The sequence below is a fragment of the Melospiza melodia genome, chromosome Z (assembly GCF_035770615.1).
Source record: "Melospiza melodia melodia isolate bMelMel2 chromosome Z, bMelMel2.pri, whole genome shotgun sequence".
Classification (NCBI taxonomy): Eukaryota; Metazoa; Chordata; class Aves; order Passeriformes; family Passerellidae; genus Melospiza; species Melospiza melodia.
The window spans coordinates 69,717,383-69,741,460 of record NC_086226.1 but is presented as its reverse complement, the minus strand read 5'-3'; the positions used below and the strand labels follow the sequence as shown (position 1 = coordinate 69,741,460).

The 24,078-nt window shown below is 41.0% G+C and overlaps 1 protein-coding gene across 7 annotated transcripts in view; it reads right to left on the bottom strand.

Moving 5' to 3' along the window:
* Window positions 1-24,078, bottom strand: part of KIAA1958 (KIAA1958 ortholog) — a 73,157-nt gene that overhangs the window by 32,408 nt on the left and 16,671 nt on the right. The window contains exon 1 of one of the 7 annotated variants that reach the window (XM_063180967.1): window positions 7,443-7,543. The exons of the other annotated variants lie outside the window; for them this stretch is intronic. The gene's annotated coding sequence lies outside the window, so the exon portion shown is untranslated. Of the gene's footprint in view, window positions 1-7,442; window positions 7,544-24,078 lie in introns of those variants that run through there. 7 annotated transcript variants of the gene reach the window in all.

Below are 24,078 nucleotides of genomic sequence, written 5' to 3'. Positions count from 1 at the left end.
ACCGCTGCTTCTATTTTGGTAATCTTTTTTCCCAGCACCTACTAAACGGATCTGCGTGAGTCCTGCTCTTGCATAGTGTGGCTGAAGGGTCTCAGAGAGAGCAAAAGAGCACCAGGAGAAGCAGGTGAAAAGGGAGCAGAACAGATAGTGCAGGAAACCTGATCAATCTGAGCAAGATCTTGTATGTAAGAGCCTCTCCTATTACCTACATGCCAAAGTCTCAATTAAGCTTCCTGAGACTCTTCCTCTTTTTTTCCCCAGCTCACTGTGATTCTTTTGATAATTCCTCAGACATGCTAATTCTTTACCATGAATCCCTGACCAAGCCATCCCTGTGCTGGTGCTTCCCTGTCATGAGTTTCATTCCCCAGAAATATAGGCCTGATTTGGTTGTTCTCATTTGCAGGGTGTAGAATCATCAGAGAACGGTGCAGAAATGCACAGGACTGCTTCTTCTTGCTAAGGAAGGTTCTTCTTTCCAAGGACCATGTCTGAAAGAAAAGTGACTTTTTGACAATACTTGAATGTATCTGCTAAGTTGCTGAGTACCTCCAGCTCCAGAGAAGTCAAAGCATTTGGCAGTGCTATGCTTCATCTTTTTTACCATGTCTTCCTTAGGCATCCTATAAAGGACATGTTCTACCATGCTCTTCACAGAAGCTCTGTAGCACTAATGTACTGTTGTAAAATATCAACACTCCAAGCTACTTACAACGGAGCAGTGTACCGCTGAACCCAGAAAATATTTTAGGATTTTGAAAGCACCAAATGCTGCTTGTTCAATTCAGCGTTTAGCAAGCGCACCCCTGAAACTTTCTCTCAAATGACACATATCTCATTTTGTTAACAAAGATACTTCTCACTGTGATCTGCAACAAAGACCTGAGAGACATATAGATGCTGTGGCCTAGCTTAAAAAGACTGTGTTCCTTCAGACTGACAAATGAAAGCAAGTTTTAGGACTAGCAGTTCTGCTGACTTACACACCATTAGATGAACTGTCCAATGACCATTATGTACCCCTGGGTTAGTGAGCAGAGAAAAGTGTGGCAGGAGCAAACATTTTCAGTAGTACTCATGTTTTTCTCCACTAGCAGCAATGGAGGTGATGTAGCAAGAATGACAATCCGTGCAAAATCTGGAAAACTGTGTAACTGTGATTTGTGTGAATTTGGCTCTACCTTCCACTGAGGTTATAATGGGTCTGACACTGAACTTTTCCACATCTTCAAACAAAACTCATCCTTTTCATCAAGTATCTTTCAACAGCAAAGGCAAAATGCATGTTTCGATTTTTAACATTTTTACTGTTGCACTGTTCCTCACCTTTTGAATACATGTAGGACCACTGTTGCACAGAAAGAAACAGTGTTGCAGTGCAACCAAGCTATCCACCCTCAAATTTGCTTAGCAGCGCTTAATACCCACTGAAGTGAAGACTCCACTGAGTGCAGTGGCAATTGAACCAGGTCCAAAGGTCTTATCTATGAGGCTGGTCTTGCTCAATGAATAATGTCACTGCAACCATTTCCCTTGATGGATGAATTTTGGACAGGCTAGAAAGATGGGCTGAGACCTATTGTATGAGGTTCAGCTAGACCAAGGGCTGAGTCCTGCACTTTGGCCACAACAACCCCATATAGTGCTGCAGGCTGGGGGCAGAGTGGCTGGAAATCTGCCCAGTGGAAGAGGATCCAAGGATGTTGGTCAACAGTGGCTGACCATGAGGCAGAATATGGCCAAGAAGGACATCCTGGCCTGTATCAGCAATTGTGTGGCCAGCAGGTCCAGAGCAGTTCCTCTGTCCTGGGCACTGGTGAGGCTGCGCCTCAAGTGCTGCGTTCAGTTCTGGGTCCCTCACTACTGGAAAGACGCTGAGGTGCTGGAGTGTGTCCAAAGAAGGGCAGAGGAGCTGAGAAAAGATCTGGAGCACAGGTCTGATGAGGGAGCTGGGACTGTTTGACTTGGAGAAAAGGAGGCTCAGAGGAGACCTTATCTCTACATCTCTGCAACTCTGAAAGAAGGATGTAGCCAGGTGTGTTAGGTCTCTTCTTCCAGACAACTAGCAAAAAAATAAGAGGACATAGCCTCAAGGGGTTGAGGTTGGACATTAAGAATTTCTTCACAGAAAGGGGGACTAAACATTGGAATGGGCTGCCCTGAGATGTGTGGAATCACCATCCCTGGCAGTGTTTAAGAAAAGATTGGATGTGGCACTCAGTACCACAAGTATTATACTTGAGATATCAGAGATCTTTTTCCAACTAACTGATTCTGTGATTCTGTAATTCTGATTTCTGTTTTTTGAAAAGCCCAAATGGATGAAAATATGCCTCTACACTCACATAATTCTTTCATCATTGTTCTTAATAAGATTTTTTACCTCAGTCACCAGTACTTAATCCCTTTAGTAATACAGATTCTCTTGCTTTGAGTTCACGTTTTGTCTACCAAAAAAATAAGACCTCTTGCTCCATTTTTCTCAACCCAGTATCTCTTATAAGTGTTAGAAATTCTTGCCTCCACTTTTAATGACTCCAGCCTGTGTTTTACAGAGAGCGGGGATCATCACTCAGAGCAAGCTGAGCAGGGTGCTGAGGTGACAACAGCAATACAATTTTCCAGTGGGGAAAAAATGGCCCCAGTTTTGTTTTTGCTACAAGTGGGTCTTCAATAACCAAGCAGGGATTCTCAGGTACACCAGTACTCAATGCAGAGTCTCTGGGGTAAAGCCTGCTCTGAAAAGAGACAAAAATCTTAGTGACAAGGAACTCTGCATCCAGTCAATACCTTAATAGTTAAACAGCTCTGCTGCAGCAGTGCCAGGGTGAAAACCTGATATTCACGATGCCTCCATGGACTTTGTCAATATAAATGTCAAAGGCAACATCAGCATAAATGTGATGGTGACAACAATGTACATTTCTACCTCTTGCAACCAGGGCTACAACACAAAGGAGTACTTGATAAGATGCCTGTGCCTCAGGATTAGTAAAACATAGCAGGGAGTTTTACTGTAGCCTCAGGTAAATCTTGGCTACCTCTTATATTTTAATATCTATATATTCAGCGAAGACATTTTTAAAGAAAGAACACATCTTCTGGGAAACCATTTCTGAAAAGTATATCAACTATAAGATTTTAAGGTCCTGAGCACTGAAAAAAAAAAATCTCTATTTTACTGAAGTTACCAGGGAACTTACCTATCCCAGATTGGTTGTCTTGTGTTGTTCTTAAATTTGTTCCAAAATCTGCCTTCATGTAATTTTTCATGATAACCTGAGACTGAAACTGGATTATATCAAAGAGTCAGCTTATATGTCTCAGCTTGCAGTTCAGAATCATTCTTTAGTGGAGAAATTGTATGTTTGGAAAATGTTTAAAATATATCCTTTCCTGAGTTTACAATGAAGTGAGTGTACCCTCTCTAACTTTAGAATTACAATTAGAAGAATCAAACCCACAAAGCCTGAAGGCAAGATGTTTTCCCTGGCTCTTTGTTTTCCTAGAAATTATATTAAGAGAAAGTCTGCACATGATTTACTGAAAAGAAAACAGAAATATTAAAACTGACTTGCACAAAAATTATAAAGACCAAACGTCCCTAACTTCTTACAGGGAAACCAATGCCTTCAGTTCCAGCCCAAACAATTTAACTATTCCATGGTATTCCTCACAAGCAAGTGCAAGCAACTTCTGTGGATGAAAAGCTTTACTGTGCCAGATTTTATTTGTAATTTTTATTTGTAGGATTTCTTTCATTTCAAAGCTTTTCTAAACCAGCTGAAAATTGGAATAGTGCTACTATAGCAATACTGAAAACATGCATTACTTGGCTAAAAAGTGCCAGTGAAACAACAGTATTAACCACCTATGAAAAATGGAGGTTGTTTCCCACGGAAATTAGAAAAATTGTAGAAACTCAGGATGTGTAAGGATGAAACTTCACTCCCTTTACTAGAATTGAAGGGTTTAGGTTTTTCCTTTTTTTTAACACAGAGTTGGTTTTTGATGTTAATAATTCTCCAATTAGTTCTCTTAATTCTCAGCAAGAAAAACATTCTGAACTGTCTTTACAGTGTGCTTTTTGAAGTATCAACAATTACTGTTATAATTGAGCTATTGGCATCACTCTGAGGTTCTGTTCTGCAGCTGCTTTTTTAAATCTCCTAAAAAACACCCAAGTCTCAGAGAAAATAGTTGTTCTTGGCAAACAATTTTGAAAAAAATACAAGAAACTTACAGAGAGCAGATTATTCCATGAACAGGCTCATATCCAACTTTGCATAAGAGATCATATGCAACTGAGTCCCTAATAAAAGTTCCTAGACCTCACTTTGACATGATGCAGAAAAAGCAGTGAAATAAAAGCTGCCCTAGAAATGAGCCAGCAAGGATTTGCATTCAAATGTAAGCCAGACAAAAACATAGGGTAACATCTTCTGGCTGACAGCGGACAAAAAGAGTAGAAATGCTTCACTCAACTATGTAGCAAGTTTTCTTTTATCCCTAGAAACATATCTAGCTGTGTGCCTCTAACATAATATCACTCATCAACTGAGATTAAAATGAAAATTAAACCAAGGTTTAAACTAGATTATATTTTAAGATTACTGTTCTGAGTTCCCTGAAAGTAGGCAGAGATAGATGCCCCATGATGCTTACCCACATACAGGCGAGGGGCTGGTGGCAATCCCACAGGACAAGCAGCCTGACCTACTATTCTCTTGATGAAGAAGATGGGGAACGGGGAGTGGGGAGTGGCCCACCCAGCCCACTCTGAATGCTACCAAAAAAACTTGCAGGTCTGAGTTCAGTGGGGCTGGAGCTATGGAGGCTTCAACAGCTGTACATGAACAGCCCTTTGACATTGGCTGGCTCAGTCAACCCACGCCTCAGTTCTTACAAGCATTTATGTAATCAAAAGCACTGAATGGCATGTTCAGAGGTCTATGTAAACTAAACACCTGTAAAATCTGACCCTGAGGATCTGAAAACCTAACAAAACTCTAACTAGGCAAGTACTGGAGCTCTGGTCAAAATAATTAAATGTGTGTTCTCAAGCAAGCACAGCTCTTATTAACATCAGTGCAGGATTTGACATGCACAACATGTAGATTTAGGGAAGATGCATGATTAAGAAAGAGAGAGAAACTGCAAAATATTCAGCTGGCATGCAAAAGACTTTGGAAGAAGAGCTCTGCCTATTATGGAGGATTCTCGAGTCTTACAACTGTGGTTTATTTCCTCCTAGAGATTCAAAACTCAAACTGTAGCCTTTGGACAACTGAAGTTCAAAACAATGTGCTACATACATTGCTGAATGTTTGGCAAAGTAAGTGAAAACAAGACTGAATATATCACATGACCAGTAAAATGGAAGCAGGTGTGTAAGAAAAAATGCTCCTATATGGTTGGATGTATTGTTATATACTTGCATCACAAATCTTCATTAACCTGTGGGTGCCCTATTCCTGGAAGTGTTCAAGGCCAGGTGGGATGGGGCTTTGAGGAATCTGATGTGGTGAGTGGTATCCCTGTCCATGGCAGAGAGGGTTGGAATTAGATCTTTGAGTGCCTTCCACCCCAAACCATTCTATGATTCTGTGACTCATTAAAGTCTGTTCTTGTTATGCTTTATTAGTACAGGAGTTATTGCAAAAATAGATGAGGAAATTCCTTCCAAAATTACCCATTTTGGTTCATACTGGTTTATTTCATTAGAGTGAAAAAGGGCTCTAAATGCAAAATACATGCTAGCCTAAATAAAACCAATTACAAACAGGATAGGAATTTATTGTTATTGTAAGGTATACACCTCCAAAGCAAACCTTTAACTTTCAAGAAATGGATCCTGACAAACTTCTTAATCTCCAGAAAGATAATTTAAAAAAAATCAAAATTATACATTTTTCCATGTGATCCTCCTCTCCTCTCCTCTCCTCTCCTCTCCTCTCCTCTCCTCTCCTCTCCTCTCCTCTCCTCTCCTCTCCTCTCCTCTCCTCTCCTCTCCTCTCCTCTCCTCTCCTCTCCTCTCCTCTCCTCTCCTCTCCTCTCCTCTCCTCTCCTCTCCTCTCCTCTCCTCTCCTCTCCTCTCCTCTCCTCTCCTCTCCTCTCCTCTCCTCTCCTCTCCTCTCCTCTCCTCTCCTCTCCTCTCCTCTCCTCTCCTCTCCTCTCCTCTCCTCTCCTCTCCTCTCCTCTCCTCTCCTCTCCTCTCCTCTCCCTCCCCAATTAAATAACAGACACTCAACCAAAATATTTATTAAAATCCAGTATGTTTCAAAGAAAACAAGCAGGTGTTTTACTATACCAACCTGACCGTGTTTCTAACTAATTCTTTCTTGGGGCTTCATTTAGTGCAGTCTTTGACTGGAATTACTAGAAAATATACAGTATTTCCACATTAAAAAAAAAAAAACAAAACAAAACAAAACAAAAAACAAAAAACAAAAAACGACCAAAAAAACCCAAGGGAAAAAACCCAACACAACTCTATCCCACAAATACAAGCTGAAGTGTCATATAGGCATTCCAAGAACATTGATATCAATATCTAACTTCTAATTCCCTCTAGATGTGGATAACCTATAATTAATGCCAAACACAGAAAACCAAACAAGAATAACTAAGGATTACACTAAGGGAAACACAGAGCTTTCTAACGTACTAATTCTTAATCTAATCTTTGAAAACATTTTCTACAAGGACATGCACAGATTTGATACTCTGTCATGGAGTACATCTTCATTTAAAACCAGTCAGATCTCTTACACAGACATCTGGACATTTCTTGTTTGAAGAAATAAAACAGAACCTAGAAGAGCTATTTTAGAATTATAGTGAGGAATGTCACAGGGTCTTATTTAAAAATTAGAACCCAAAATAAAAAAGAAAAATGGTGAAAAAGAACATGCTGACATTTATACAGGATGTAAGTGTACTGAACTGCCCTGACCAATTTTTTTAAATTTCTGCTGACATTTTTCCAATTGGATTTCACTGGCAGTGCACTTAGACAATTTCATTTCCTCTCAGAAAAACTTGTTTCAGTCAAAACTCTTGATTATTTACTAGTATGTTGAGTCCAAAACAGAAAAATTTGTACTGTGAATTCTTGTATTGATGCTTCACACCGTTGTTGAGGTGTCTGGAAACAGAGTGGTTCCTTCCAGTTGCAAAGTGTTACCACTGAGATACAGCTGGGGGGTAAGCAGTGAAAATTACTGACACCAAACTCAGCAGTGATGATACTGTCACATCTCTCTAGATAGCAGAACTTCTGAATTTGCCAAGGCAAGACATCCTCTAACCCTCCTGCAAGCTGTCAATACTGGAGCAACCTCAGAACGAAGTCAGAGGGACAATTACCCCTTGTCTTACACCATATCTGGGTCTGCAGCTGAGTTTCCCCTTGCTTTGCACTGACAGTATTTCACCTTTACCTGCAGACATCTCAGCAGTCACTGTGGTATATACAAGGCAGGAGAAAACAGAATCCTCCGGATCTGAATGCAGTTCCTCTCATAAGTTCACACACACTTCCACCTGCCCAATTGCAAGTAAAAGGTATATGTTGGCACCAAAAAGAAAAATAGAAGTGCTGACTGAGTATTACCACTGAAAAATGTCCCTGCTGTGTTTAACTTCCCAACCCTTCTGATGCTGTCAGTGCAGTCTAAAGTGCCAATAGCATTTGTATGAGACTGCACTGAAGGGTCAGAGCAAGCTGGCATCTCCAGACATAGTCCCATGATGTGTACCAAAAGCCAAAGGTAATGCAGTGAACCAACTTTTAGCAAAGCAGCCTCCTGTGTGGGTACATTGCTGGTGTGGCAAATGGAAGGGTGTATTTCACTTACTGTCCTGGGAGGCTCAACATGCCACGGTCCCAGCTAGACAGAAGGTTGGGCACAATTTCTGACCCACGATTTTCTGCAGCAACAGAAAAAGAAATTCTGCCACACACAAGAGGTGAACACACTTAAGTCTTGTAGGGCAGACAAACATGTTGCTTCTTGGGTCATCTACACTATGGACAAGATGATCTTTCTACAATTGCCTTTTAAAATGTAACCATTTCATTAGAGCAGAAATGCAAGTACTGAAATGTTGCCTCTGATGAAGCATGAATGCTGGCACTTCTGTAACTGTTCCTCTTGTAACTAGCCATGTAACTATCCATGTCCACAGAAAAAAATGGCACAGAAAGCACCCAAAAGCTTTATAAAACACAAGAGATCTGAAAAGTCTGAGCAACGCAAATTACATTTGCAAAGGGCAAACTCCACAGTTTTGTAAGGCCCAGCATGAGACCAAACTGAACAGGTCTATTCTCCTTTTAAATGTCTTTTATGAAACTGCTTTTAGACAAATTAAAAACATGAAGTAGGCCCTTCAGTTTGGCCCTCAGAGATGGAAGTGTGTCCACCTTTGTTAAAATCAGGTTTCATTTCAAGCTGCACCATAGCATACTACATAGGAATACACAGGAATAGAGGAGTCTATTCCTATAGTTGCTAAAGCAAGCAGAATGCTCAGGGACACTAAGAGAAATTTAGCCTACTCGCTGTCTGCCAGACTGGAACAACTAGACTTAGGAATACTTCTAAAAGAGATACAAACAAAAATAAAGCCTCTCACAGCATTTTAAAAGGCCTGTGTTTAGAATAGCTGTGCAATACAGGGGTAAATCTGCCAAAGACAAAGAGGGAAGAAATTGAAATCTCTTGGCTGTACAGTTTTGGAAGATGATAAATAGGGGAAAAGCAGTCAAAAGATGTCTCTCTCTGCAGCACAGCTATGCAAGTTAAACATTTCATAGCTAAGAGCACTGTATTTGGTAACTAGTCATTAATTATTTTTTTTTTTAACATAAAGTTTCTGGTTGTTCTCATCCAGAGTCCAGTCCTACAGACTAGGCAAGATGCACAGTACGGGCAAGGGGAAGGAGAGCAGCCTCTGGGACAAATACAACATTTGGCAGGCAGGATTGATTCTGTGCCAGTAACTAGAAATGATACTTGAGCCAACCATGTGAAGGTACAAGGCATGCAGAAGAAACCCACTCTGGCATTGCTCTCCAGTGCAGATCACTGGGGCCAGTGGCAACAGGTGAGAGCACTGGAAGATACCTTGCCACGAAGCAGATGGGGCTTGGTGACTCTGACCTGCTCACCTGGGTGGCTACAAATGCTTACCACTCAAACATGGTGCAAATCTGAACCACAGCCAACACTGCGCAGCACCCAATGATGGGGCTATATTTATTAGCTTCATGCTTTACAAACAACCAGTTCACTTCCTTTACTTATGGAATATTTGTGAAGCCATTAATGCACAAAGTCTATGGCATCAGCAGTTAACATTAGGAAAAGACTGATTTAAGAAATGAATGTAAGCAAAAGGCTACCAAAATCCCCAAAACACAGATATATATTTAAATGAATGTCCATAAAGAAGACAAGTGGTGATGTCTAAACCACTGCACTTAGCTTCTCAGCAAAACAGAGCAGTGCTGTCATCCGCCTCTGCTTTAACAAGTGCTTCCACAGAAAGTTAAAGACTAACTGTAAAAACTTCTATTAAGAAATACACTCTTAACCCAGATGTTTAAATCAAATACTCACTGCCAGTTTCAGCAAAGGTCACATGCACCTGTAACTTTCGTAATTCTTCCTCATATCACTTGACTGCCATGATTTGCAGCCAACACTTGTAGTAGTTTTACCATTCAGCATAAAAGCATGCAGAAATATATGAGCCATCTAGATCCATCCAGAGGGACTGTAGAAGGTAATCTGAAGGTTTCCAGCATGGTTCAACTTCTTCAGCTTCCTTCAGCCCCTGCACATGCTGCTGCCATGCATGTCACTGCCAAGTGGCATTCCCAGTGGACAGTCATATGCCAGATTCTGAGTGATGCACAGTGAGGGCTCTCACTTCATCTTCCTTGTACCTTCCCATTAATGGCACACTAAATTCCTTTGCCACTAAGGTTAACGAACAGCATGCAACTAACTAGTGTGATAGTTTGCAGTTTTGAAAGCAGAGGGGATTTTGGTCAGGCACAAGAGCTGGAGCAGCATGCGCTCTCCTTGCTGCGCAGCATAGAGGGAGAGTTGGGAGCTGTCTTGGTGAGCCTGGCATGCATATATGCCTGAAAAATTAAATTCACAATCCTTTTAAACCATTCCAAATGACCCTCACAACAGAAAAATCATGATTACCCTTTATGGCAGTTTCTAGAAAACATACTCTGTTAACTGTGAAATTTAAGCTGGCAACCAGACAGGCCAAGAGTTTTATTTACAGCAGCAGTTCCTGAAAAATTGTTCTCTCCAGCAGTCTCAGACTTCCCACTCACAGCCCACTCAATCCCCAGCATGCACATCAGCAACTTTTATGAACACAAAACAAAACACAATAAAACAGGACTTTGTCAGAACAAATACTGTCTTGCTACAATTGTCCACTGTTACTCTGTACTTCTCTGGCATAACAAAAAAATGCATCCATAAGAAAGAGCAAAATAGCTTTCTGCCAGCAAAATGCAGACAAACCTGGTGGCTTGCATGTTGAGAGTGCAGTAGAGTGCACAAGGTTCACAAGCACTACATACATCAAGCTGTATTTCATGGCGAGCATCAGGAAACACCAGGTAGCCCTTGCATTGCCCATTTTTAATTTTTGCTGTTTAGCTGTAGTCCCTTTCTCCTAAAGATATCACTAAGACACCAGCCTCAAAAAGACACTGTTGAATACTGGTCTCTCCTCTCACTAGGAAGATACTACTGCTTTAACCCTGTCTGCAGGGAAGGGGTTTTTGTGTCTCATTTCCACCACACGAGTAGCTGCATGAACAGTGAACAGAATCAAGACAGACTATTGCAAACAGCACCATTCCAGAGGGAACTGTAGTCTTCTGTCCAGAGAATCTGATTCAAAATTTGGTTTCCTCCTGAGAGATTTATACCAAAATACAGCAAGCTCCTTCAGGAAGCACAAGTCCTGAGCCACTGACTTTTGAGGAAAACCCGGTTTTAAAGTTCCATCTCATCCTCTCACCTGGACACCATTCTGGCGTGTAATCACCTGATTATCTGGTGCACTGGATAGTTTCTTCTGATCAAGTTAGACTATCTCTAACTTGAGGGGCTGGAAACTTCTTCATATTTTTTGAGTTGTTTTCATCCTTCTCTCATTCTTTTTCTGAGTATATTACTCACACTTATTCTTCAGAGTTCTCAAGCGAAGTAGATTTTCAAAACTTTAGGCATTTTTTCCCTCCACAGCATATTCAGATAATGAACTACCCCAAAACTTGAGTCAGCAGTGCCCTGGCAGCCAGGAGGGCCCCCATGTCCTGGGGTGCCTCAGGTACAGCATCACAGCCAGGCAAGGGAGGGGATTGTCCTGCTCTGCTCTGGGGCAGCCTCACCTCGAGTGCTGGGGGCAGGTCTGGGTGCCACAACACAAAAAAGACACGAAGGTAATATACAGCATCCAAAGAAGGGCCATGAGGATGGTGAAGGGTTTGGACGTAAAGCCATATGAGGAATGGCTCAGGTTACTTGGTCTGCTCAGCCTGGAGGAGACTGAGGGGAGACCCCATTGCACTTAAAACTACCTCCTGAGAGGAAGCAGAGGGGCAAGTACTGTTTTCTTCCATGTGGTGATCAGTGACAGGACTCAAATTAAAAACATGAAACTGAGTCAGGGGAGGTTTAGGCTGGATATTAGAAACTACCAGAGGGTAGTTGGAAGAGGTTCCTCAGGGAAGTAGCCACAGCACCAAGCCTAACAGAGCTCAAGAAGTGTTTGAACAATGCTCTCAGGCACATGCAGTGACTCTTGGGATGCCTTGCACAGGGCCAGGATTTGGGCTCAATTATCCTTGAGGGTCCTTTCCAGTCTACATATTCTGATTCTGTCACTTTGTTAAAACTGTCTTCCTGCAGTTGCCTGCCCACAGAACACAGAAACACTAGTTTCTTACAGCAACTGGTCAAATTGCTGCTTTTCACTGTCTTGAAATGAAATACTGGGACCATTGCACACTGCAGTCAAATACTAAATGCAAACCTTGCTTTTTAATGCCAGAACTACAGCCCTAGCAGAGAAAGCAAATTATCCAGAAAAACACAAGGAGTGGTTTACAAAATAAAAGCTTTTCTTAGGCAACTCCTATACAGAAAGCCCAGACAGAACCTCTCTGCTCTTCTGATACCAGGCAGATTGTGTGAGTATCAGGTGTCTGCTCTACACTTCTATCAGATACAATAAATAATACACAACTAATGCAGAATATCAGTTTCATTCTGTTCCTTCTTACTGCATGCATTACCCTATCTCTAGCTGAATGCAAAACATCTGCCCAAACCCATCACTGGAGACTGAATTAAATTTCCTTGGCAGTAATATTATTATATATGCAGCATGTATACGTAGTGCTGCCTTTCCTATTTTCTATCTTAAGCATCTTGGAAATGTAAAAACAATTCAATTTGTAGCCTACTCAAATACTTTCTACCAAATAATCTAATGGGTCAAGCCATGTGAAAAATGATAATGTCTTTTTCTTTTGTCAGTCCTCTGACAGAAACCAGGAAAAAAAAATACATCCCACACAACAAAACCAAGGCATTGTTTCTCAAATAGTGTGCCACATTAGCAGAAATTTTACTTTGACATCCTCCTGAATTCTCAGTTCCTTGTAGTATAATTATACATTCAGCGAAAGTGATACACTTCTATTATTTTTGAGAAAGTATCTTGTACAAGCAAAGTATAATTAAAAGTAGTGTAGCATTTAACACAAATGAAACCATAAAGGATCACGCTTGAACAACAGTCACAAGAGAAAACCAGTGATGGCTGTGAGAGTCTTTCAATGTGGTCATTAAGTAGAGACAAAAGGTGAATCAAGCAGATGAAAATGACCTATTTAACTTAATTTACTTGACATTCAATAAAACTTCAACAATATACCTCATACCTTGGGGAGAAGGCATTAATTCTCACAAAAGCATTATGCAACGGGAACAGTGGACCTTCCTGATGCATGAGCAGGACCTTCCTGCCAGAGGGCTCTGCATAAGTCATGGGGCCTGTGCTGGATTTGGGTCAGGTAGAGTTGATTTTTTTCACAGGCTGGTAAGGGGCTGTCTTCTGGATCTGCGCTGAACACCAGATTGATAATATAGTTTTGTTATTGTGAAGTACTGAGTCCTTGAACTCCAGGCCCTGAGCCAAAACTGACCTCTAGATGAACCCTGCAACCAAATGTTATACGATATTTGTATCCGTTCATTAGCAAAATATGCATGATCATTAGCATTATGATATTTGTATCCCCTCATTAGCAGAATATGTAGTGCGATAAGAATGAATTTATCGTTTTGTGCTTAGAGGCCAGACAAGGCCATGAAATCAGACATCTGGCCTCATTTGGAGGTATATGGTAAAAGCCAGCTCCCTTGGTTTCTCCTTGAGCCCTGGCCAGGCTTTGGGTAGAACCCAGAAGGAAGATGAAACCTTATGTTTCCACACTAGAAGGTACATAAGATTGTTTATTCCACAATATAAAAGCCAGCCCCTCTCACAGCAAAGATGGAAACCTCACTTACAAGTGGACACACCATGCAGGACTTCCCAGTTACCAGGAGTGGCCCTCCAGTCCTTCACTGTGACCAGGGCTCCCCAGCTGATGTGTGGATCTGGATGTTGGTAAAATATTAGTGATGTATCTTTCTTAATCATAGTAGGCAATCTTTTGTAGTAATGATTAAGTGTATTGCTTAGCTTATCCTTTTGTAATCCTTTGCTGTGTTGAACTATAGTAAATTACACTTCTTCCTTAAAGTTGGTGTATGTGTCTGTTGTACTGACCCTGCCCACTGCTGTTTGTGCTGCCACACTGGTGAGGAAGTCGGGAGTGCATGAGACATTGGGAGAAGACACAGCTGGGACAGGTGACCCAAACTGACCAAAGGGATTTCCAGACCATGTGACATCATGCTCAGTACATAAAGGTGGAGGGAAGAAGGAGAAAGAGAGGAACATTTGGAGTGATGACGGTTTTTTTTCCAAGTAGGCGTTACAAATGAAGGGGCCCTGCTCTCTTGGAGATGGCTGAACACCTGCCTGCCTGTGGAAAGTAGTGAAATAATTCATTGTTTTGTTTTCCTTGTGTGCATGGCTTTTGTTTTCCCTACTAAACTGCCTTTATTTCAGCTCCAGTTTTCCAGCTTCTACATTTCTGATTCTCTCCCCAGTCCCACTGGTGGGGGAATGAGTGAGTGGCTGTGTGAGGGTTGGCTTCTGGCTGGGGTGAAATCATGACAAGGCCCTGGGTCCAACCCTCTCAGTTGCTGGTTGGCTGTGAGGAGGCTTTTACCCCAGCCAGTACTGCAGACCTCTGCTCAACCCACTTTTGAAAAAAACACTTTTCCTGGGATACCCGTCCTGTGTGCAAAAAGTGCAAGACCACAGGAAACTCATTGCACCTACAAACTGCAGTGTTTAAATCTGACAACCCACAAAAACCCCAGATAAATGTTAGGCTCCTCCACACAAAACCCCTGGTCCTTCTGCACAGACAGGATATTCCCACCTATTACCCCCCACCCCCTATTAAGGCTGCCCTACCAAAGACTGCCCTAACTATATAAAAAGATTTGTGTGGTACCATCAAGGCAACCCTGTGTGTACCAAAAGTCTTCCTACTGACTTGCCAAGCCAGTTCCCAAACCTTGATAATTACACCTGTGGGGGCCAGGGCAGCTTTTCCTCTAAGCAAAGAGACTCACAGGAGTCTCAAGAGCCACATGCAGATGCTCCTCTGTGTTACTGGGAAGCTCCTTCTGAAGAGTGATGGGTACACTGGCCACCCTGATTTTTTCTGAAGACCTACAGTCTCCAAAAAGTAAACAAACAAACAACACACAAACAAACCCCAGCTCAAGTGAGAAAATAAAAAGACTAGCAACTCCCTTGGAACACATTAATGAAGATCACTGCTCAATGGCCATTGGTTGTGGAATAAAGGGCATTTCATGAAAAGGACAGACATAACCTAATATTACAAATTTACCCCAGCTATGCTGGAAGGAACAAGCAAATTTATCTTCCAACAGAGCACAATGTAATCAAATAGTGAAATTCACAGGTGGAGGTAGAGATGGAAAGAGACCAAACAGCTGATGTCTACATGTGCTCACTCAGACATTTTGCTTTTCCATTGTACTGGCACAGTGGTAGTGCATCAATAGTAATGAAGTAAAACAGAGAGGAATTGTCTTTGCTCTCACCTTGTTGAAAGGTATATTCCTCATGCCCCTTGTGGATCTCACAGCTACAGACAGGGCACCAACATCAGGGCAGAGCCACAAGGGGAACTGCTGCAATAAGGCAAATCAAAGCCTTCCACTGAAGGAGCAACTTCTCCACAGGGGAAAAAAAAATTTATCCCACAGGACCAGTCCTGAGACTTTAAAATGCACACATACATGATGGATTTATACCTTTTTCTTTCATAATGCCTGCTGAAGTGGTTCCAGGTTTATACCTCCCCCATCTTTACAATCTTTACAGTATTATCCCATGTAAATACTCCTGCACGAGTTAAATGGTGTGTAAACTAAGCTAATCAAACACAGCCAAACCGTTTAATCAGTATTTAGGAGGTCAGCAGAGGTGACAGAGTTTTAAAAATGCCTGACTGGAAAGAGGTCACTTAGCTTTACAGAGTTAACTATCCAACAGGAAAGCTGAATGTTAACTGAATGTTAACACAAACAAAAATGCAATGGTTAATCATGCATATCTTTGATATGTGGATCTGAGCTGCTATTTTTCTTTAACTCTTGGCTGGACCAAAACAAAATTTGGCCATCTCTATGAGACTGCAATATGCATACAGCAAACACAGCATGTTAAAGCAGTTGCAGCACATTGAAGGGAGCTCAATTTAAGTGCAGAATGTTGCTTGCAAATAAGAAGCTGGGTGAATAACCAACCTCCATATAAACTACCTTCTGATGTATTTCAGTAACGCTCCACTATATCGTGGAGCTGTTGCAAAACATGACTTATTTGCAATGCTCAGTATAATGTATTCTCTTGTGGAAAAAAACCAAATGGTAAATCCAAATTTACATTTTTTTTTCTTCTACCAGGCCACCTTTTTTAATTCTATACATGTGAATGCCTTGCTAAGAAAGGCTCCTGTACACTGCTATATTGAAATTAGTCTCATTATTTCCAAATAGATTATTGAACCAGAGGACAAAAGCTAACTGAAGGGTAGATTATTCAAGGGAAAAACAAAACAAAACACTAACAGGGAAAAATGCTTAGAACGTAATTATCTAGTAAAACTTGCAAGCATTAATTGGCTAGTGCTTCTGTATCTGAGAGATTAACTCACCTGCATTTTGCTGTATAGTACCATAATGTCTAATATCTTACAAGAATAAGCCCTTAGACTATTTATGGTGAGACAAAGGGAAAAAAATCTACCTTCTGTGTGTTTATGCATATTGCATTTATAATTTTCTGGCCTTCTTCACTCGCGCTCACAACAAGTAACTTCTGTTCCTCAAATCAACACAAATTTGTGAAAACAAAATATCTGACCCAGGTCTGCCCAGCCAAAAAATCTTTGTCACCAGTATTTCAATCAAATCACACTGCCTGTTCAGCAAACACTTGGCACTGTGCCTGATTTTTAGATTGATGACAAACACCAGGTCTGACAAAATGGGTGGAATACTACATTGCTTGTTTAATTCATAATATTGAGTTCAGAGAAAATTTGTCATTTATGGGATTCTTAGCTGTACGCTGCTATGAAGCAAAGCTGTGTGCAGAAAATGGAATTTAATTGAAAGAGGTTGTAGACACAAGCTATTTGCATGAGTTTTTTTACATGTCTTGGTTTGGAGACATTAATTTTAATCTTGTAAAGAGAATCTACATTGAAATGCGACTTGAAATCTAGAAGATTTGGAAAATATCCACCTGATAGTAGATAGTTAATAATTAATCATTATAAACACAAAACAAAATACTTCTTTTTAACTTGGTTTTTTTTTCCACAATAGTTATAGTAATAGTACTTTTGGAAATCAGAGCTGGAAATGTTCAGCTTGAGTGGTTTGAAATTAAGTCATCAGCACTCGTCAAGTCTGGGAAAATTGCTAGGATACACACATCAGGCAGAGACTGTGCCAACACCTTTACGGAACAGTTTCAATTGCAATTTATTGGTTACACAATAAATGTTTGCCTCCTGGGTTTAAAAAAATTAATGCTGGCACTGTAAGAGCTCAGTTTTTAAAAGCACAGCCTTGTTTTCTATAGTTACAGGTCAGAAAGTTAAAAAAAAAAAAAGAAATTAGACATCATTCTTCCCCCCAACAGAGCTAAAAAAAGACAGTATGAAATTTAAATTTTGAAAAGGAAATACTCACTTTCCTCATTAAACATGAAAAAAGAGAGAGTCTATAAAAACCTTTCAGTTGCAACAAAATCTGAGCAAATATTTAATCTCAGAGTGTAGACTGGCATGACCTAGTATGACTGTGGACTGCCATAGGGGAGTCCACAGTCCACATGATAGAAAACAGAAAACATTCCACTGCATGAGTAGTTGGGCATCTTCTGTACAAAGCTGGCTCAACAGCAAGGATCAAAATCTCACAGATTAAAAAAAAAAAATTTAAAAAGTGCCAGCTTCTACATTTTGAGACAGTTCATTAATTTTTTTCCATCCTGCAATATTTTGCAAATTCCAAGCTATGACATTTGGAGTGTTACCAGCTAAAATATGCTGGCTCCTTATGGTGTGTTGCAGCAGACTTTGCAAACTATCACAGGGCGATGAGGGTTTTCTCTACAGCTTTGGGAGAACACTTGTAACATAAATACACCCTCTCCCCTCTGTACTTAGACTGCAAAGATACCAGCAGTATAGAAATTACAGTCTGTGACTTCAGGTTTAAGGAGAGGAAACAAACAGAAAAGTTATACTGCAACACCAAGCGCATACCAAAAGCTAATCTTTTCCTATTTTTGGGAAAAGATTAGCTGTCTCATTCTAGAAACCTGCTATGCACAACTGCACAGAAGTAACTGCTGTAGCCCAGGAAAAGTATAAATACCATGCTAGTGTGTGGTTCAACAAAACAGAGGAGAGGTTTCTCACTGTTATGCACCTGCATATCAGGTATCAGTGACAAGGACAAAGCTGAAGATATGGCAATTGAGAAATGTTCTCATTTCACCACAGTGCTTTCCTCTTTATGCCACTGATATCCCTCTGCACACCTATTCCCATATCACACTGGCTAATGAGCTTGTTTTGATGCCTAGCCCTGAGCCTCCCTCCTACCAAAAATTGTCCTTTGTCCCATCCCCATCGGACATCTTGCCCCATTGGCAAGGAGCGAAGTTACCTGCTTCCCTTTGCGCAGCAATTTTTGTTAAAAATACCACATTTTACACCTCACATCCTGTCATCTCCAGCCCAGATCTACACCCTGTTGAGATGATTTTGAAACTTGATTCTGTGCTCTCATACCTTTGTGTCTCTTTCTGGCCTCATGCTCTGCACAAATGCAATACAGAGAAAAGTGTGTTACTTCTTACATTGTATCGTTCAGGAAAATACTGGATAGGGCAGATTCCAGAAGAACCACAGCTCACTCATCCCATAAGTCAGACACCTGCTGTGCAAGACCTCTCTTTTCTCTCTCATCTGACGATGGAATATCATGTACATTCTGTCACATACATGTTTAATAGCAACAATAAAACTAAAAATAAAACTAAAAATAAAAGTAAAAATAAAAGAAAAAGTAAAAGTAAAAATATTAATGATAAAGTGTATATACTATGCTAATAGACAATATTACATTTAATGATACATAACATAGAAGAGAATTTCAAAATAAAATTATATTACTTATATGTATTATTGAACTTACATTTGTATATGTATTTATAAATAAGCAAAATTTTATATTTGTATACTATTACTATTAATACATGACACACCTTTGCATATTAATAAAATATAACAGCAGCTATTTTGGGTCACTCCTGAAGAACCTATTAAGTGTGGTTTGTAAACCACAGTTCTCAACCATGTGGAAATTTACACCTGCAAAATAAATGTCTGGGTTCAGCAGAGCCATACTACAAAATCTGGGTTTTTTCAATTTCAGACAGGGAAGGGTGAGATAACAACTTCAAGCAGCAGGGTAGCAGTCAAGCTCTGGCCTTTCCTGGGCAGCTGTTGTCTTGGCACTGCTCAAACCTATCTTGGCTTACAGCTAAGAGGGCTTCCTGCCCTGCTCTCCCTGCCCACTTACTGGGTATCCCTTACGACTGCCCAACACAAGAGGGGTAGGAAAGTGACCCAGATTCGAAAATATCTCTGGCTAGAGCGGCATTAAAACAACACTGTGGTCCTTTAATAAGTAACAAATTTATTTGAAGGAGGACTAACAAATGATTACTCACATGAAGGGACACCGTTAGCAAATGGCTGTATTCGTAAACTTTGCAATGTATGAGAAAGAGGAAGAAAGAGGATGGGGGGAGAGGGGAAGAGAAAGAAGAAGGAAAGAGGCAGAAAGAGAGTGAAGAGATCACTGGTGCTGGATGCAGCCAACGGGGGCCTTTGATGTCCTGAAGTCCCTCACAGTGCAGCTCGCTGTCCTTTTTCACGTTGGTTGCTTCGGGCAAACCCCCCTCCATGCTTAAACAGGGCTGGGGGTGGCAGCCAATTTATATGCAAATGAAGAGTGTCGGGAGGAACAAAGACATTACAGACTCTGGGTCTAGCATAAGGGCAGAACAGGACCGTGGTCTCTTTAGCATCACTCTAATCTGGTTGATTGCAGCAATAAGGACCTTCCAAATCCTCAGGCACACCATCCACACATCTCATGGCGTGTCTCATCGTGTGGCTCCAGTTGCTCCATTTAATTTCACTTTATTTCATTTGAAACCTCTAACCTACTAGATCATCAGTGGTTTTGCTTTTCTCCAGCCTTAACCCTGTCTATGAGAATAGACAGCAAAATTCGAAATTACTAAAACCAGTTGCTGTCAACTTTAAATATATTTTGAAAAAAAAAACGCTGTAGAAAATAATTGTATCTTGGAGACCTTTCTTGCCTATTTCTTTCTTGGAGATGCAGCTGTTCTTAGGTCAAGGGATAGAACAATCAAGCTTTCAAAGCACAACACTGGTGATGCAAGAAAGCTTCCACTGGACTAGATGAGAAGTAAAGTCTGCTGTACATTTGGATATTGGATCACTGCTATATGGCTACGTTCCTGTTTTCAAAAAATATTAGAGTGTTTTTTTTTCTTTTTGAATACCTGATCGTCTACACTGATCAAAGACACTCGCTTTACTGAAGATCACAGAGGAAAGCAATAGGGAAGACCATACCAAAAAAAAAAAGACAAAATAAATGGAAGAAATAAACAAAGCTGAAGAGAATATGTGACACGAATCTCCTTCCTCCCCTTATCTCTTCCAGTTATCTTGGGTACTGTTTGTAAAACAGAAATGTAAAATATTTAAGGTATGATGACTGCTTTTAGAAAATAATTGCCTTGAACAATAGAAATAAAAACTTGCAGAAGGTCACAGTACTCACTCAGTGAATACCAATAACCTAACCCTGTGATTCTGCACTTAGAGGAAAATTTTTGTTCCTGCAACTTTTCATTGAACTAAAATCCTAAGATGCCTAAATGTCCAACAGAACTCATGATGTCTCTCAGCTAACATCAGTCAAGTAAACAAAAATTTGAGATCCTGCCTGTTGCTAAACAAAAATAAGAAAAGGGAATGAAATGTGAAAGAACTCTTCAGCAATACAAGGACCGTGATAAAAACTTACTGTGCAGAAAATGTGGAAAATACCTGTAATTGAAAATAGCCCCTACATCATGCAGAGTAATTTCTTAGCACACAGTCAGGCAAAGCAGAGGCTCTACAAAGATCAAACTAAACCCAGGATCTGAGATAGGTACTTTTCACCGTACAATTCTCAGAAGAAAACACATCCTAATTGTGTAAGTATGACTGTGGCTAAACTACAACACATTCTCACCACGCTGAAGGCACTTACTATTTTGTTTCCTTTTTGAATGCTTAAGTTTGGACAGTCATATGACCAAGATCTTCTATTTACTTCAGAAAAAACACAGATGGTCAGGGGCCAGCCAGGAGTGTCATTAGGGAATCTGTGAGGTCTGCTCGTTACTACAGACACAAGAGAGGACTGACACCCTGTAATTTCTGTCTTGCAAGAGAATTCACTGACTAGTAAATAAAGTTCATAAATCAACAAATCAGAACCAAGGTCAAGTAAATGAAGATGAAGCAGCTGGGCTCCAATGGTTCTCTTCATTATTCAGAGTAAGGTATATATCTTTTAAGTTCCTTTAACTTATTATGCAAATCCATGGTGGAAACATTTGATACAAACTAACACTCATTTTTAAATATTTTTCACAGAAAGGGACTAGAAAAGGCAACAAAAATTTGCTCTACTTTTAAGTCACTAACCTTAATCTCACCCTGTTTTACTTTGCAAAAAAGGTGTGCGGCAATAACCTTTGGAAGCAGAGCCAACGTTCAGCCAGTTACACTTGAATTACCAGATGTACAACAATCCTCAAGAGAACCAATTGCCACACACATTTCTGCGAAAGTGCCTTACAAACAGCAGTTAATTTTCACACCACCTCTGTGAGCCCTGCCTGGATGGGTTATCACTCCCAGAGCACAGATGTGGAAAAACAGTGGCACCGTGGAGATAAGTGCCAAGGCTGGGATTACACTTAAAACCTTCAGAGCTCTTCTGTCTGCATTTTATGACTAATAAGGAAGGAAGGCAGAAAAGCATAATGTTGGGAGACTGGAAATACCAAAGGACGTCATTGCTGAAACTCCAAGTCCCCGTGGAGCTGCAGTGAGTGGACCCATGGACAGCCAAGTCAAACTGGCATGAGGGTGAGGCTCAGTGGCCTCTTAAGGCAGGTGCAGCTGGTGACTGCCAGGTGTGAACAGCTAAGGCAGTAAACTGCTGCTGCTCTAGGAACTCGCGACTATAAATCCATTATCACTGTGTGAATGAAACAGAATTATAGTGTGCTTTGGAAACTTTCAGTAAGTTAAATTATAGAAAACTTCCTGGTGTAATAACAGCTACCAGTGCATAGATGCATCAGTACAGGAGCAGTATCAATGCATATTTGGTTACAAAAAAATCCCAGCTTACTAACAATGGCTGGAGAAGTACTTCAGCTGTTATGGTTTCTCCACAAGTTTTAAGTTACTTTCTAAACACCTAGATATTTTAGTGGAATACAGAGAAGAATTCTGCTACACTCTTGAGATGAGTTAGTGACAACAGCAAAAACAGTAACTTCAGGGTGTATCTCTCTCACAACAAGTTTTACACTGCATATAAGAACACCTATCATCCCTGCAACACTTTCTGTTAATACTAAACCACACAGTATCTTTTTGCCAATTCTTTTATCCATTACTTTTCTGGGTGCAAGGTTTTTAAACTACCCGGTTTGCTTCTTAGCTTACCTATGAAGGATTTCAAAGAGCTAATGAATTTGAGCAAAAGGTTAAAAAATTGCTTTTTGCTCAAAGGCACAGGCAAAAGGGGAAGATTGGCACTGGGCATGATTTAGCCAGGTTGAGCACCAGGCTCAGCACAGTACAGTAGGTGAGTGAATGAACCATGTGATTCCAGTTTTTGTGTGGCTTTAGAAGTGAGAAAAAAACAGGTTTAGCCAAACCTGAAATGACGTTTGCATAATCAGCCTGAGATAACTGATAGATTCAACCCTCAGGGCAATTTTTCCTGGCTTCTGGTAAAGCCAGTCAGTCAGAAACGGTCTGAAACCATGCACATGGTGCTGTGGCAGGCGCACATCCCCAGTGTGCTGCTGGCTGAGGTTATTAGGTTAATTACACAACCATGTGAGTACAGCCCTGTTGGTCTGAGCTCTGAATTATATGGAGGAGAACTGAAGAAGCCATGAGAGAAACAGGAACTGGTCATTCCTGACCTAAAAAAGACCTTTTGGGGTTATTCTGTTCAAAGAAAAAAAAGTTAAGGAAAAGAAGCCTAGTTCCTTAGCTGAAAAGTTGCCAGCCAGAACACAGCAAAGGGATGTCATCATTTGTTTCACGCAAATTCTCACTGCTGCTACCAAGCACACTAAGTGCTTAGTCCTATTTCTCTTCAAATCAACAGAAAAATGAAAAACATTACTGTTTGTGTCAGTTCACAGCCAAGCTTACCATCTATCACAGTTTTAGCATTGCACCACCAGTGGTAGAGGTTGTATTTTTGAGAACGGTTAAGTGGGGGAATGGCAAAGAAGGCAGTCAAAAGCAAACTTCACAGATTAACAATTCAAGTGTTGAAAGCCAGCCACATACAAGGATGTCATTTTTACTGAGTGAATTGTTTTGTTCCTATGACAGACCTTCACTCACTTGAATGGAAATAGCTGTACTCTACATCTAGTACTACTGAACTGCCAGCTGTGTTCAGGAGATATTTATAACCATTAATGCTGCAGATGGAAGGTGAGTTTTAATGTATCATAGTTACTCCTCTGGCTGGAGCTCTGTCTGACAGCTGGAATTGAATTGCAGAAAGCTCAATATATCTCTCCATCGTTTTCACTCTCCTTTGCATGTAACCATCCCTTCCAAGCTTGCTTCTGTTTTCTGGCTTGCCTTATTGCTCCCGCCTCGTCTCGGCAGCAAGCCAAGTTAGTGTGGAGCTGCCTTTCCCAGTGCTCACCCCACTGCCTGCTTGGGCTGGGGATCAGAGGGACCCCTCGGAGCTCCCGTGTGGGACGTGCCAGGAGGCTCGAACCTCACGTGGGACCCAACCTCACCGCCAGGCACTTGGCCGCCGGCCCCGTTCTCGTTGCAGCCGGCAGACCCCTGAGGCCCCAAACCACAGCCCCCTGCGCCTGCCCACCTCGGTTTCTGCCGGGAGCTGCGGGTGGGGGCTC